General features: G+C 39.3%; 1 protein-coding gene across 2 annotated transcripts in view; it reads left to right on the top strand.

The window, feature by feature from the left end:
* The window catches only part of PDE7B (phosphodiesterase 7B), a 346,643-nt gene that overhangs the window by 180,003 nt on the left and 148,791 nt on the right, over positions 1-17,849 (top strand). The window lies entirely within an intron of this gene.

Here is a 17,849-nt window from a genome sequence, read left to right as displayed (position 1 = left end):
AAGTGGATTTTTTTTTTTTTAAATACAATCCTGGAAATAAATACTACAGAAATGCCAAGTATTGTTCTTAAAATTGACCGGCTTCTGAGGTTAGTAAATGACTCTCTGGGAATAAATGGTTCAACCCTGTAAGATGAATAAAGTAAAGGACATTCCAGGACTCTGTAACCAACGTTCTTCTGGTAAATTACAGGGTGCCTTGAGAGAATTGCATTGTTTTATATGATTAAGAAATTAATTCCCAGAAAACAAATTTTTAAATTTCACAAAGAGTGAAAATAAGTGACAAAGAAGTCAAGCATCTAGTATAGCTTAGCATCTAGTATAGCTGTCAGGGCTGACATTGACACTTATATCACCCAGCCACAAGAGGCTCAAAATGGGCACCTCCAAATATGTCTTTTCTCATTTTCCCCCAATGTACTCCATGGTTTGAACTATTTTGTCTATGAAACTGTTTTAATTTGGCAATAATTATTTTGTTTTTCCTTTTCCTTCTTTATTAACTACAATCACTTAGACCTTATATTCAACAAGGTGTTAACAATTTTATTTCACTGAGCTGATATAACTAAAGTTAAAACTAAAAATTTGACATTTTTGGCAATCTGCATAAGGCAATTTATTTTATTAATATATCAAGGCTAAATGTTTTATTTCTACTAGACATATGTATAATAGGCTTATAAATGTATACATATCTATATATTAAGCCATTTACTATATTGAAATATGTATGATAATATAAGATAGCTTCTAAATATATCAGAAAAATAACTTACAGACCATGATTCCCTATCTTACCATCTCTCTGAGGCAAGAAACTGCTTTCAACTCAATCTTCTCTTTTCACAGAGGAGAATAAGTCCTAGAGTGATTACTGCCTTCTCCAAAATCAAACAGCCATTAAAAATGGAATTTTCCTTTGTCCATAAAACTTCTGCAACCAATCCCATCTACTTTCTATGGTCTCTAAATAAGCTCTTATTTTAAAAGCAAGGGACTCACAAGAAAATTGTTCCTATCAAATGACTGTCTTTCAGATCACCTCTTATCTCTGCTGTCCCTGGCCATTCCAGGAATAATTATTTGTCCCATAGTATAGCTTACTTTGTATCTATTCCTTCCTCCATTTTACCATTGCATTATAACAATCATACACACTTTGTTCTGCCCTTCCCTCTGGGGTTATGGGCTTTCTGATCTCTTTATCTTCAGCACTTACTGTACTTAGTTCCATAAGTGTTGACTTGGGATGGAAGCAGTTGGACTGAACTGGACAAAATGTTTTGTTTTCTTTTCTTTAAATCCCTTCATATGCCAATAATTCCCAAATTAATATGTAAGGACTGACTTTTCCCCTATACTCTATACTGGGACTATCTACTTGACATTGACTAGGGTATCCAAAAGGCATCCCAATCTCCCAATATCCAGCTAAATGCTTGATTAGCACCACATGTAAATATAATTCTTCCCATTCCAACAAATAACTAGGATACTAGAACTCAGCCGCCCTCTTTCCCTCACATGCCAATCCATGGGTATATTCTATAGACCTACCTCCAAAATATTTCCTAAAAGCATTTTTCCTTCAGCCTCACCCTAGACAAGCCATTGTTCTTTCTTTCCTGAATTTTATTAGCCTGCTAGCTAATTTCTGCTTCTACTCTTGATCCTATAAAATCCCTTCCCAGCAGAGCTACCAGCATGAGCTTATACAAACTACATTTGATCATGCCACTCTTCTGGAAAACTTCTAACGGTTCATCATCCCACTTGAAATGACATCCGAGATCATCTCTCGTCTACACAGCCCAACACTGTCTGCTCAGAGCCTCTCTCACACCACCTTCTCCCTCACTCACTGAATCCCTGTCACCCACTCTTCTTCGTCTCTCGGTCACAGCCAGCTAGTTCTTGCTTTAGGGTCTTTCCCTCGGTTGTTCCTTCTGCCTAAAACCTTCTTCCCCAGAATTAATTTTCAGCCTGAACATCCCTTAGTTCAGGAGGCCTCTACTGACCATACAATGAAAATACCCCCTTAGCGTCTATTGATTAATTAAATAATTAATTAATTTTGTTTACGATGGCTCTTATAACGACCAAGTATAGTCTTGTGAATGTATTTGTGTGCGTGCTTATGTGTTTACTTTCTGGCTCTCCTCACTGGAGTGTGAAGTCTGACTCGTTGAAAGCTTTGCTTCCTGCCTAGACTAGTGCTGGCTCATAAGGTGCTTCATACATAGTTGTTGCTCAGCGCCGTTCAGTTTATCTACCTGCCTTGGCTGTTGACAAGTGCAAGAGGAATGAAGTCCTGTGCCTCAGAGTCTACCTGAAAACGATTTGTTATCTAGGGTCAAAAGATCTCATCTCTTTTCCATCCTCGAGCACCTACTCAGTGTTTCTGTGAAGACTGATTGTTAATGTGTAGTAACCTTTTGTCCCCAGTAGTTGCATCCTTTGGGCCCTGACGCTGATTTTCCTCATCTTGGCTCCTGAAGAGCCAGAGTGATCCCTTTTGTCCCATTGCCCTGACCATGTGCAGTGATACCCGCAGTGCAGGAGGTGGAAGCCACCGCTCTTCAGGTATCAGAAGGGCTGACCTCCGTGCCCGGCGCCAGCAGCTCGGTGGGGGCTGAGTGCAGAGCCTGCGTGTGCCGCACACGAAATCCTGACCTTTTCCCAGAGTTGGCCTGAGGCCTGGGGTGGGTAGTGATTGAGCTCCTCCTGAGATCAGATTTACTTGTCTCACTAGAGAGTGCTGGCAGAGAGGGTGGGAGAAACTACAAAACACTATTTCTGTTAAGTCTCAGAGGTTACAGGTGGAAACCAGAAAGAGAAAGAAAGGGACAGAGAGAAACAGGGTGGTCTCAGAAAAAAAAAAAATCAGCTCACTCATCCATTTTACCCCACTGCCAGGAAACCCTGAAACCTTCTTTCTTTCCAACTATTTGCTAATACAGTCCTACACTGTCTGAGTTACTACCATCAGGCCACTGTGACACTCCTGCTTTTTCCCCAAATTATGGAGCTGTTTTTAGTTGCCCATGAGGCCCCTTGGGGGTACGTGGTCATTCATTCACTGAACAGGTATCTACTACAGTCTGCTCTGATCGATGGTATGGTAGTAATGTCACTCTTGGTCCAGGCTCATCTCTCAGTGCAGAAGATCCCAGAACAGGATATTGCCAGGTCTGACAAGCTCAAAGATATTCTTCAGCCCCTAAAGTGGGTGGAACAGAACCCTAAAGAAAAGTTGATGCTTAGAACTATTCCATCTGAATCTTTGATGTAGGACCGAGGCCCCCAAATCTCCTGAGTTGTCCCCTGGTCCCACACCACACTAATCTCACCAACGACCCTTCTCCAGTCTTCAGTGGAGGGGCTGAGGAAAGGACAGTTCAGAGTGGTTCTATAATTACAGCTCCCCAAAGCTCCTTGAACAGAGCACCTTTCCTTCACCATCCTGGTCCCCTGGTGGTGAAGAAGAAAGCCATTCTCTTAGTTTGTTTTAACGCAGTCAGTTTCTACAATCTCTTCCAGAGCGAAAGTCAATTCACACTCTCATAAGAAACCTCTGAGTTCTCTCATTATAGGAACCATCCTATGGCAAAAAAAAAAAAAAAAAAAGAAGAAGTCTTTTTGAAGTTGCTTTACCTTTTTCAGACCACAGGGATATTGTTTAGAAAATTGGTACTTTAATGCCCTAAATGATGTTCTTAAGGCCTGAAGAGGTAAAGGAGTTTCCCAGAGTGCTTTAATTACCAGCCAGGAGCATGTGTCTTGCAAAGTCCTAAGGGACTGGTTTACAGATGACCGTGCCTTACCAAGAAAGATTTGATACTTCAGTAACTACATCCTTTGATGGAAAGTGGGAAATAATGACTTAAAAAAAAAATTCTTCTCTAGGAATAATTACATTGTAATGGGTTTCTAGAGAGTTAAAGAGAAACTAGTTCAGTACTCAATGTCTATGGCTGTCTATTTAGACCACACTAGAAAAAAATAATTTTAACCCATGTTTTATAGAACTGGATCTGGAGAACCTTCCAGATGATCAGAAACTCATGTTAGAAGTTAGAACATGAGGAAAAGAGATGGGAACAGACCACTATTGAACAGAAGGGCCCAGCAACCAATGTTCTCCAGGGTCCTGGAGTAACCTTTATGATCATTGGTAGTGAAAAGCCATACTTTTTTTTCTTTTCTCTGTAGTTTCTTCTTTTATATTTGTCTTCTTTTCCCCCATCTCCTTGACCATTCCATACCAAACACACACACCTTTTTATTCCCTTAGTTTTACCTCTTTTTTAAAAAACTTTTATTGAGGTATAGTTTATTTACAGTGGTGTGTTAATTTCAGATGTACAGCAAAGTGATTCATTTATACATATAGATATATTCTTTTTCAGATTCCTTTCCATTATAGGTTACTACAAGATATTTAATATAGTTCCCTGTGCTATACTGTTGGTCCTTGTTGTTTATGTATTTTATATATAGTAGTGTGTATCTGCTAATTCCAAACCCCTAATTTATGCCCCCCCCTCCACTTTTACCTTTTCTATCTTTTACCCTCTGTATATCACTTTCTGGTTCTACCAATAACACCCAGAGCTAAAGGGGCTATTGGTGCCAGCTCCATGCAGAAGAGAGCAGATAATTTGGAGGAGATGATCATAGCTGGCTTTTACTGAATGCCTACTTTGCGCCTGGCCTTGCTCTACATACTTTCCACGAATGCTCTCATTTAATCCTCTCAATTGTCCCAAGAGCTCAGTCTAATTTTTCCAACACCCTGGTTCTACTGAAAGATAAAGGCTATTTTGGTTTTTGTTTTGTTTCTGAAAACTCTATTTCCAAAGATTGTAAAGGAAAAGTTCCTAAGACGTGCCAACTTGAAGAAAATCGATGTAAGAGGCACATTTGACCAATAGGTTAGAGATAAGAAACAACTGGGTAGGTCCTGTAAGAAATCTCAAGTAGATTTCTATAACCAATCTTTTATTTGCACATTTATGCTTTTGGAGGGAAAACGTGACTTTACCAACCATGTTAGTGGGGAAAAGTTCTGACCCTTCAATAATTTCAGGAAAACCAGTATATGGTTTAGGTCAAAAAGAGTACTTGATTTTGCAACACCAAGTATCCCTTCTGAGGTTTCCCAAAAATGCAGTGGCTGTGCCCCACAGAATTTTCTCCTTATTTTTACCACAGAAACAATAGTGCTATTTCAGCATTCATTGTAATCTTGACCACTTGAGAGGTGCTCTAAGGAGGCTATCAAAGAAACGAGTACCTGTACTCGATGTAATATCACAAAAATGAAATACAGAATTTACATGCAAGATGAACACAGAGACAAATGTTAAATAAAACAAGGCATCAGTTATAATTGATAGAGGGACAAATGTGTAGAAGGACAAATGGAATAGTTAGACTTAATTGGGTTTGGTCAGGCAAAGATTTAGAGTATTTACTGTTATTTCAAATAAGTGAATTAATTTATTAATAAATTATTATTGGGGACAGGACTAGGGGAATACCAAAAGAAGCTGAGCATTCTGAACATCAGAATGATTTGCCCCAGGGTTTGAACTTTCCTTTCCTTAGGGACATTTCTGAAGAGTTCTGTCACTTTGCAACGACTTATAAAGAATGTCCTATATAAAGATGTTGTGAAATTTATAGGTTTATATTTCCCTAGTAGAAGGACTGTGAATATAAATGACTAGGTAACTAAATTTACCATGTGGAAGTAAAGCCAAAAAAGGAGCTGAGGCAGAAAACAGAAGATGCCTGGCCCACTGGGAACGTAGCTGTCCTCAACTTCATCTCTGATCTATTACCCCAGGACAGAAGTCAGCTGGGGACCAGATTTGGATTTCCCCACATGTATCGTACATACAAAAAGTGACCCAAGTCATTTCCTTAACACTCGGAAACACTTTAAGGCTCTTTTTTCCCCCATTTCTAGCCAAGCTGTTTAGAAAGCACAGATGCAGCTGGCACTGTGATATTGTAAGCAGCCTTGCTAAATGGCTCCAAAAGGAAAATATTCCTCCAATGTCTTGAGTAAATCTAGTCGTCTCCATTCACCAATTTCACATCATTGTTCTCTGGTTCTTCAGATCCAAGATGTAGGTCAGAGACAGCAGAGTTGCTGCTGCAATTATGTTTAAATCACATAGAAACTACTCCGATAATCTTCCATCACTACCCCGAATAGTTCCAGTGCTAGGCAATGGCAATCACAAGTGATGGTATGGGTAAATCAAGTCACTTTTCATAAGGGATAAGGTAATTTTAGGAGTGTAGAGTCTGGTCTGAGGAAACCATCCCATTACTGAAGGGAGACCAGACGTTCATCTAATTTTTTAAAAAATGTCTATGTGCACCACGTTCTTTCTCTCCAATCATCCTGAGAGAGGAAGACCTTCTTCAGCACTTCCTGGATGAAGGTTGTGGCAGAAATCTAAAGTCCAACCTGGTGGCTACAGTCATAACCACAGTGAATATGGCTTGAGGAACACAAGACATAATCCTGCCATGCAGAACAGTTATAGAAATAGGTGCTGGGGTGTCATAATTTTTCTTTCTTTCCTTCTGACTTGCCTCACGTAAACGTTTATGATACAGCCAGATATGGTTGCAGTCTATGAATCCAACAGAGTTCCTACTGCTTTATACAACACCCAACCACACAGATAGTGTAGCATGGTGTCAAGAGAGCATGCTCTAGAATCAGCCTGCCCTGGCTCAAGTCACTCTTCTAAAGCTTGATAGCATTTGAATCTTGAGCAAATTACTTTCGCAGGGGATCACGATTATACCTACCTCATCCTGGTTCTTGTAAGGATAAAATAAGGCATTTCATATAAAATGCTTAGTACCGTATTGGGTACATAAACACTCAAAGGAAATGCTTAAGCTCAGGTCTGTGAGAATCCAGGGCTTACGCTGTCATTATTGGTAAAATTAGAAAGTGATCTTCTATGGATTGAATGTTTGTGTCCTCCCAAAAATCCCATCTTGAAACCCTAAAACAAATGCGGTGAGTAACTGGGTCATGAGCGTGGAGCCCTCATAAATGAGATTATAAGAAGTGACCCGAGAGAGATGATCTCTCTCCACCACATGAGGATACAGCAAGAAGGCAGCCTTGGGATAAGGAGCCTCACCTGCCCCCGACCATGCTGACACCCTGATTTCAGACTTTCAGACTCCAGAACTGTGAGAAATAAATTTCTATTGTTTAAGCCACCCAGTCTGTCGTCAGCCTGAGCTAAGGCATGATCTAATTGAAATGGTTAATTTATCTCTAAAGTCCCTTAAAACCCTGGCATTACATGACTTGTCTTTCTTGGCTACCTAGGAACAAGAACTTTTCCTAAGCTGCCAATTCACTAGGAACACGGTGTCACCTCACCTGAGAAAAGTGGTGAGAAGATTCTTGAAGTTTTAAAAGTCATTACAGCTAAACTTTAAAGAAATCCTATCAGCACATAAAAAATAACAGAAAGATAATCAACTATCCATGTTATCCTGGAGATATACAAACTCTATATAATATAGTTCATGATTTTTTGTTTGTTTTAAATGGAGTTCTAGACATTGTCTTAATTGTCAAGATAATGAGAAAAAATTTAATGAAAAAAGTTGGTTTTCATCGTTATTAATAACAAACACTAATTGAGACCTGTTCTGTCCACAATTATATGTTAACACTACAATTCACTGTGCTTTATGGTTAGTTATATATATGTTTGTTTCTCCACTAAATTTGTAAATAATTTTAAAGACAGGGACTATGGTTTGGTATATAAAGCACTTAGCATGGGACACTCAGTAAATTATTAACCACTCTGTAAATGCAGAATGAATGAATGAATGAAGGATACATCACCCGGATTTTATGTTACAAAGTATGAAACAGTGCAGTCTAAATTGAAAGACAAGCCAGAGCATCAAAGGCAAATAGTGATACAAGTTACCTTACAGATAAATAAAATGGATGAGGTGCTGCTTTATTTAAATAAAAGAGGCAATTTGAAGTGGGGCACAAAGACTTCATGAAGAAAGTGGGACTTTTTTCAGATTAGATGAATGGAAAACTCTTTCCCAATAAAGAGAAGAATAATGTGAGCAGTAACATAAGATATTAGTTTTCTATTGCTGCTGTAGCAAATTACCGGAAACACAGTGGCTTAAAACAAGCACAAATGTTTTATCTTACAGTTTTGGAGATTAGGAGTCTAAAAGGGGTCCATTAGGCCAAAATCAGAGTGTCTGCAGCTCTGCATTCCTTTCTGATGGCTCTAAAGAGAATCCAGCTTTTGCCCTTTTTTTCTTTGAAAGGCTGCCCTCATTCCTTGGCTTGGGGGTTCCTTTCTGTCTTCAAAGCCAACACTGGCTAGTTGAGTCTTTCTCACATCCCATCACTCTGACACTGACTCTCCTGCCCCCTCATCCACATTTTAAAACCCTTGTGATTACACTGGGCCCATACAGATAATCCAGAAGAGTCTCCCTATTTTAACATCAGCTGATTAGCAACCTTAATTCCATCTGCTACCTTAATTCCTCTTTGCCATGTAAACTAACATATTCACAGGTTCTAGGGATTAGGATGTGGACATCTTTGGGAGGCCATTATTCTGCCTACCACACAAAATGTCACAGTGCATCTAGCATGTATGGGCAACAATGTGATTTCCATAGGAATTTTGAGTGTTAAATGTAAATTTGAGTGAGTTTACAGGACTAGGTTAGTGGCAACTTATTTCTGAAAACATTGAATGCCCAGCAAAGGGATTTGTACTATTTCTTTAAGTAATAATTCTCTTTGTGTCGAATTAGTACTAATATCTGCCATCACTTTTTACTTGTTACACATTAGAAAATGACATGATTATAAGGTATGTCTAATTCACAATACCAAAACTTTTAAAGATAAATAAGACTTCACTGAACTTTTTTTAATCATTTATGAGAGACTTGAAAAACACATTTTAGAATTAGCTCAATCAATTTACTCCTCAAACTTTGAAAGCAAAGAAGTAATAACAACATTAAAAAGGTATTTATTAAAAACCTAGTTATAAGTGGTTCTGGAGTTGACCCCGTATACTCTAATCCAGACACACAAACCTAAGAGCCACAAGGTATGTGAACACATGCAAGTCAAAGGTAGGTATTTTTACCTTGCACTAAACAGGCAACAGAACATGAATGTCAAAAACAAAGATGTATAAGAGGACAAAGAATGCAAGAAGTCTCATGATCAGACTGCAGAATGGATTCAGGGAGAAGGTCATGGAAGACAGAGAGTAGGAGGGCCCAGAGGTCCAGATAAGAAAATAGAGTGAGACCCATGGTAACGACATCTTAGAAAGATTTACAATCATTGTAGATATTTTACGGAATAGAAGGAGCAAATCTTAGAATTTAAATGTGGGATGGAAAAGAAAGTTACCACAATGAAACTCTTAGAAAATCTTTAGACAGTTAAGATCTCATATGTGCATCAATGTTGTCGATTACTCCAGTGTGCTAGGCTTTCTTTTGTTGATGATACTGCTGTTATTCTTCTAGCAACACTACATATCAAAAAAGAGGGGGGGGTTAAAAAAAAAAAGGGGGGGTGGGTGCAGTTGGATCCCCTGTACCATACTACACAGAGAGTGTGTCATATATTGTCTATACATTATACATTAAAAAGCTTCACCTTTACTTTTCACCCTTGATTCTTCTGCCATCACAGAGGAAAACAGGTTCTAAAATTACCTTAAAAATAACCATGATATATATTCGTTTTTAATCCATTATCTTCCAGCTTTCCCTTTCTTTTTTTTTAGTTACTCCTGTAGATAACAGGAAAATAGGTGTTCATCACTGTAGCAAAGCACTTAGCCTTAGAAAGAACCAGGGAAAACAACGGAAAAAAAATACAGCAAACTGTGTTTCCAATTACCAGCAGATGCTTCCATTTATTCTAAACGTTCTTATTCAGTTAACTGTACAAATTTTTAATCATATAAATCTGGTAGTGTTCTAGCCTTGTGCTCTTGATTTACTCTTGTCTTCCAGTTGATTTCACATGCCTTTTGCTTCTGGCATCACTTTCCCACGAATACTATGCCTGGAGCTGCATGAACTCCAGGTGATACATGGTAAAGAGTGCAGCTCATTGCAGAGTTTATTTATCTTTTGTGTTTTGTTTTGTATTTCGCTGAGGCTGTGAAATTACGGTACGTCTCTCTGAGTCAGCAGCACCATGGGCCACTCGCTGGTTATAGAGCCATGGATGCCTACTTTCTTTTCTTCCATCTTTGCTTTGTGGAATCATCTGGTCACCATTCTTTCATGCATGGAATATTACAGTGGGAAAGATTACCAGGCTTCATCCAAAGACCACTTTACATAGACTTTAATAAATCAAATGAAGGAGTAGGTCTTGGTGAGAATATCCCTGATGATGAAGATCAAAGACTCAGAGCCTTGCCTGTATTTCAATCATTCTGAAAATAGCAATAGTAGCCCAACAAAATGCTGGAAAGACAGAAGGTTGGCAAAATTGGCCTAAGTAAATTTTGTTTGACATTTGGTGAGGAAAGACTTTCAAAAATAGCCATTTGGTTTTGAAGTTGACTCCATTGTATATATATTCTTCATCACAGTGGCCAATACTGGATATTCAACCTTATCTTTAAAGTTAATTTCTAAGGGAAAGAAATTAATGAAACAAAATTCAAAAGCCAAGGAGTGGTTCAGTATCATGGATGTCCCTGGACATAGCCTTTGCTCTTATATTGCAGTTCTGGTTGCTTATTTCCAGTTGAGAGTACTTATCCTGAGCCACTATTGATTGTTTTCAAAAGTCTTAACACATCTGTGACCACCTAGAGGGGTGGGATAAGGAAGGTGGGAGGGAGACACAAGAGGGAGGAGATATGGGGATATATGTATATGTATAGCTGATTAACTTTGTTATAAAGCAAAAACTAACACACCATTGTAAAGCAATTATACTCCAATAAAGATGTTAAAAAAAAAAAGTCTTAACATATGTTCCTGTAAAGATAGGCACTTTTGCTGCATTTTCTTTCATAAATAATTAACATGGAAGAGGCAGAAAATACCTGCCACATAGTAATCCTCTAGCCTTGCTACTCAGAGTGTGGACCGCAGACTAGCAGCCTTGTCATCCCCAGAGAACTTCATGGAAATGCAGGGTCTCAGGTCCCCACCCAGACCTGCCCAAGCAGAATCTGCATTTTAATAGGATCTCTGGGTGATTTGTTTGCACACTAACATCTGAAAAGCATTGCTCAAAACAGCATCTGAGAGACACCTTTTGGCATAGATGTTTTATGTAATTCATAATCACCAGGAGGTAATAAGTGAAAGAAAGAGGGAAAAATAAATAATAATTTGAAGAGGCAGTAGAATTATACTTCATACACATGTAGTTGAAACTTCCTTCTTCCAAATTGACTTTGAACTCCGTAAACATAAGCATAAATGAATGCCAAGGGGGGAAAATTGGTACTGTTAGAAGGTTTTATTCCTTACCATTTCTCACTTTCCTTTTATGTTGTTTATACTAATAATATTTTTCTATCTTATTAGTTTATTTTGATTATATTAAGAGGGAAAAAACCTCACTCGGGCATTTCCCAGCAGGTCTTTGAAGATGTCTGGACAATCTCCCCTCCTGCCTCCTTGAGGTCTTCTCAGCCTGGGCTAATTCTTTCTTTCTTGCTTGCTTGCTTGCTTGCTTACTGTGTTGGGTCTTCGTTTCTGTGCGAGGGCTTTCTCTAGTTGCGGCGAGCGGGGGCCACTCTTCATCGCAGTGCGCGGGCCTCTCACTATCGCGGCCTCTCTTGTTGCAGAGCACAGGCTCCAGACGTGCAGGCTCAGCAATTGTGGCTCACGGGCCCAGTCGCTCTGTGGCATGTGGGATCCTCCCAGACCAGGGCTCGAACCCGTGTCCCCTGCATTGGCAGGCAGACTCTCAACCACTGCGCCACCAGGGAAGCCCAGCCTGGGCTAATTCTTGAGAGCTTCCAGAATCCATGTATCTCACTTGCAAAAAAATTGGTATAGACAATCTTATTTACAAAGCAGAAATAGAGACACAGACATAGAGAAAAAAGGGGGAAGGGGGGGGATGAATTGGGAGACTGGGATTGACATATATACACTACTGATACTATGTACAAAATACATAACTAATGAGAACCTACTGTATAGCTCAGGGAACTCTACTCAATGCTCTGTGGTGACCTAAATGGGAAGGAACTCCAAAAAGAGGGGGATATATGTATACATGTAGCTGATTCACTTTGCTGGTACAGCAGAAACTAACACAATATTGTAAAAGCAACTGTACTCCAATAAAAAAATTTTTTTTTAAAAGTAAAGCATATGTCAGACTGTTTTTAAGCCACTTTTGAAACATTGTATTTGGTTTTACATACTATACTACCTTGAAAAACACTTGTCAATTAAACAGAGATGAGCTAGGAGCTGTCAAAATTATTAAAATGTTTGAGGAATATAGACCCCAAGCAAAAAATTGGAGGCCCACATAACTTGTTTAGAGAAATGAGGCCAGGGGAGGCCTAAGACACATGTTCACCACCACAGCACACAACACAAAGCTGTACAGCTCATGAACATCAAACCTACCCATTAGTCACTGTGGTCTGAAATTGAAATTCCTAATCAAGGGAATCGATACGGAACACTAAATAACCCATGATAAAGCAGGGTTGCAGGCTTACACCCTAGACATGATTCATGACCGTTATCACACCTCCAAAATGCAGTTACAGTGAATATTTATCCTACTGAGACCCTTCTTTTAACACATACTTGGTCCTTTATCTATCTACTCTCATTCACGCGTCAATCACTTTGCCCACCTTTCCTCACCTTTGTACCATTAAATCCCTCACTATCTCTCCCATGGGGCCACTCTCCAATACTCTCTCCAATACCCCTATCTCTGATTTCCTCTACTCCTGCATCCTCATGGGGAACACGAATTTCCAAAGCGGGACCTAACTCAAGGATGGGGGGTTTGACTTGTCAGTTTTCTTATAGATCCCAGGAAAGTAGAGCCAAAATTTGAGTTTAGATAAATGTCAATATGATTTCTTAGCTTAAAAACAACCACTCAAAAATTTTACAGCACGCTATTGCTTACAAATCACTCACATTTTAATCTTATTTTACTCTTAGAAGATCCCCATGTGATGGATGAGGTGGTTATTACTATCATACCCATTTATAAATAAATCTCTAAGTTTGAGGCAAAGGTCAGTGGTGAACTGAGACTGAAATACAGTTTTTATAACCCTAAGATAAGTAGTCTTGAAGGACTTCTTGGAGATTTCATCATTGTAGCTATTTTTTAAGAAGGTGACATGCCCTCAAACATGAAATTATGAAAAATGTACTCTACCACCACTTAAAATCTTTGACAATCAGAAATATTTCTGAAATCCCAGGAAGGTTTCAGCCAGAGGATGCCATCATCCCACAGCAAAGCATCAGGTTTTAGTCATAGAAAAGAACAGCAGGGAGGAGGAGCCAGATGGAGAAAATCAAGTCTTCCAGCCATTTTGTTCTCAACCCCTGTGTTATTGGACTCATTTGTTGTGGGTTACTGTCAGAGACAGTAAGCTTAGCATTAGATATCTGAGAGCCAGGATAGAGGATCTGATGCCAGCTCAACCCTGATTTCTCTCTTTAAATGTCCAAAGAAAAGTAATAGAAGACCTAACCCACAGTGAAAATCAGAATCGAGGTGAGGGAGGCCAGACAGGTCCCAGTGCCTGAGAAAGGACCCAAGGGCTGGTACAAGAGGTTCTCTCCTCTGCTGTTGCTCTAGCTGTTAATACATATTTGCAGAGTGAATAAGGGAATAATTGGTTGTAGTTTAGAAACCTGTTGTGAAATCAAACTATGAATCTGTCAGCTCAGCCCCCTTCTACTTCCCCCCACCTCGCCTTTCCTCATTTGCCTCACCACTCTCCTCCCTTTCCACGTGACAAGGGAAATATGTGCTGCCTTCTATGGTCGGTCTGTAGACCAAGTCCTTTTCCATGCTTGCTGGCATGATTCCTTGAGATTAGTTAAGGCCACAGTTATTACATTTCTATTTCTCCTGGAGGACACTGTAAATTGTTTGAGCTTCTTCTGCTTAGACTACATTAAACAAAGTTGAAAGACCGGTTTTTCCTCCCTTGCTCATTTTGAATTTCATTTGAATTGCATTTGTGAAACCCCGGGTGGTTGTGTGTGTGTGTGTGTGTGTGTGTGTGTGTGTGTGTGTGTTTACACATCTGTATTTGAACTGATGGAGAGAAAAGGCCAGGACAAAATGAATAAACTCCCACAATAGTTTGAAATTTTTCTTTAAATATAGAAGCAGGATGGGGGTTAATAAGTATTTAAAATACTTGCAAAATATGTGAGTGAGAATACTTTCATTAATTAAAATGATGTTTTTGAAAATCTATTGCTAGATTCAAAATAATCTAAAATTGAAATGAATGTGTATTTCTAAGTTTCCATTTTTTAAAAATGTACATTCTCTAAAATGATTAGAAATATTTAATATTGTTAATATTTTCTTTTTAAAATCATATATAATAAGGGCTTATCTGCCTAGCCATAAGTCCACAAGATTTTTACATAGCCCCCAGAACACTAGAAATTCTTCAAGATAATCCAGGTTTTAAAACATTATCTCTTCAAATCTTTTTTCTTGGTCATTTACTTTAGCATTGTGGTTATCAATTCTTTCCTTTATAGCTGCAAACGCAGAGCAAAGTATTTTTTTTTCCATCTTTATTGAAGTATAATTGCTTCACAATGGTGTGTTAGTTTCTGCTTTATAACAAAGTGAATCAGCTACACATATACATACGTTCCCATATCTCCTCCCTCCCGCATCTCCCTCCCTCCCACCCTCCCCATCCCACCCCCCGAGGCGGTCACAAAGCACCGAGCTGATCTCCCTGTGCTATGCGGCTGCTTCCCACTAGCTATCTATTTTACACAGAGCAAAGTATTTTTGATAGAATTAGGTATCCATTGGAACAAGTGGTTTTGACTTTGTTAGTTCTCATTACATTTCCTTCACACAAGAAGAGAACTACGCTATTTCCCTCTTACTGGGATGTTAGGTTGACTCACAATGCCTGAAAAAAAATGCGATTATTTTGAAAGTCCCTTTTAAATTTCCTATTTGTAGCACATTAGTTACAAATATTAAGGCTTATAAGAATCTTACAAGTCACAGAGTCACATAGACCTCTTTGCTCCAGGAGTCCTCTGGGCACAGAACTTCCCCATCAGCCCCTTCTCCCCATCCCTAGTATAATAATAGGTGAATGATGTTCACTGAGTAAGGGAAAAATCATAGGTTTACAGACATGCTCTTCTAAAGTAACTATCTTTAAGACAAAAGAGATGCCAGCCTACAGAATGGAACAAAGCCACCTTTTAGAGAATTTGTGAGGGATAGTAATATTAGTCCAACAAGTGCTAGCATCTCATCAGTTTATCCCACTCTCTTGAACCTGCAGTTGAGCCAAAATTCTCCTGAGCCAAGCTTTCTCGCAAGATTTCCTGTACTTCCTGTTTCTATGTGAGCCAGAAATACCATGAGAATGACCTTCCTTGTGGTATTTCTGCACTTCTACCCTGGAGTGAAGATAATCCCATGTTGGGGAGAATTTTTGGTTTTAATTGTGCAACATTTTTAATTTTCAGATATCCAAATGAAGGAGATTCCTCTTTGAGAATGAAAATTTAAGATGGTATTTCCTTGGCCCTAATTCATTTCCACTAGGAAGTATTCATGTTCAATGATTCAACATTTTGCAACTTCTCTAAGATATTTTTACGAGGAAATATGTAAAACAATATAGAAAATACAGTGGAAACTCATATCCTTGGATTTTTTTAAAAAGTCATTCTTGAAGAAATGTGCAATGAAGAGTTATATTCTTAATACATTAGCGTATGTGACATATTATACCATATATTTGTTTTCTTTGTTCTTAACCCCTTTGTTCTGAGGGTCAGGATATCCTGATGCAAAGTACTATTGCAAAATAACTGAACAAAATAAAAATAGTCAAACACTTAGGAAACTCTTCGGTTGTTATGTCAAGGAAGTTTGTGACTGAGGAGTGAGTATAAGACATTATTCAGGAAATATGCTAATAGAGTACAACAGCCTACATGTGCTTATTAAATAAAATTGTCTCAATTCTAGAGAGCCTGAATGCCCCCAGTCTGATGGAAGGGTAAGATAAGAACTGGGAGGGCTGTCAAAAGTGGTGAAACTGTCAGACTGAGGCTTAAATCCCTTCATCCCTTATCAAAGAGGGAACTTTTAAAAGGCACATCTTTCTCATAAGTGGATCATTGATTATTCCCTAATTGGGTTGTATGAATATCTGGTTGTTAATAGGAAGAGGTGTCTGATCAATATTTTAATCATGAAACTCACAAGAAGCAGTGTCTTAAATGTCTTTTATTGTTGTTTTTTATCCTTAAAGGATGTTGACCCTTCTTCGCCTATTAGGAAAGACAGTAGGTTTGCCAGTGTACTTTTCCATCCAGAACAAAGAAAAGCCACTTAATTCAGTGTGGAAAACTAAACTCCTTAACCATGGGTTTAGAGGAATAATAATAACAACAGCAACAAAATTACAGTAGCCTTTGCTAGTTTCAACTTTTAAAGTATGAGGTAAGGGCGATGAAAATAATACACACCCTACAATGGTCTTTCTCCTCTCCTCCAAGTCCCCTCTGCTCTCCCCTAAAGAAACATCAGATGATTGTGTGATAAAACAGCCCCAAAAGGAACGTAGAGCAGAAGCAACAGACTGTACATCAGCAAAATAAAATGCCAAGCAAAATAATGCACTTTGCAATACGGAGACATGAAAAGGAGAGAAAGATGGGATTGTTACAATGGCCTCCCCAAGAAAATAGGAGCTATTCACGTGAATGCACAAGTTCAAATTGTTCCTACAAACCCAATTTGCTGGCAAAAGTACCAAATATAATACCATCCCACTTTTGTTTGCGTCCAGGGCTTTTCACACTAGCTCCAGGGGCCATCCCCTTCTGTTGCACGGGTTCTGACTAGCAGGGTAAGTGCCTCCAGCTCTGAGCCTCAGGATCCAAGACACATGGCCCGTGATCATCCTCAACTGAACCACTGTCAGGTGGGGCGAGCAGTTTGTGGCCCAAATACTATGTCCACAGCGCTCTGCCTCTGGAAAGTGAACCTTCAACACTTTCTTTTCACTGTCACTTATGCCCCCAACAAATCTCCTTTAAAATGATTATTAAAGGAAATGACTATTCCTTTGAAATGAGTTTTTAACCATCCCCAGCTATTTGTCCAGACTTTGCAACCGCACCCGCACGCTTGCATGAGGATCTTGATGCTTCCCCAATTCACTTCTTTCACAGTTAGCTTTGGAATGTGATTCAATGTTATTTCCCTTCCAGCTGAAGGGCAGCTGAGGTTACAAAGGGATTTGACTAATAGGCCAAAACCCAGTTAAGTTTGCTGAAAAGCAAGTGACAGCGAAGGGGGAGGGGTGTGGAGGAGGGGAGTGTGTGAACCGTGGTGCCCAGGACCAACCCAAGCGCCTTCTGAAGAGCCCCAGTCCAGCGCACACTGTGGTGAGAGGGCAAGGTGGCCCCCAGCCAGACCTTCCGGAGAGAAGCAGCTGCGATGCTCAGCTTCGCCTGTCTTCTCCTTGATGCTTGCAGGGCTGGAGCCGGGGAAGCGGCTAGGTTTCCTG

This window comes from Balaenoptera musculus, chromosome 12 (assembly GCF_009873245.2).
Source record: "Balaenoptera musculus isolate JJ_BM4_2016_0621 chromosome 12, mBalMus1.pri.v3, whole genome shotgun sequence".
NCBI lineage: Eukaryota > Metazoa > Chordata > Mammalia > Artiodactyla > Balaenopteridae > Balaenoptera > Balaenoptera musculus.
The sequence above is the reverse complement of the archived record's forward strand: the minus strand, read 5'-3'. Positions and strand labels throughout refer to the sequence as shown.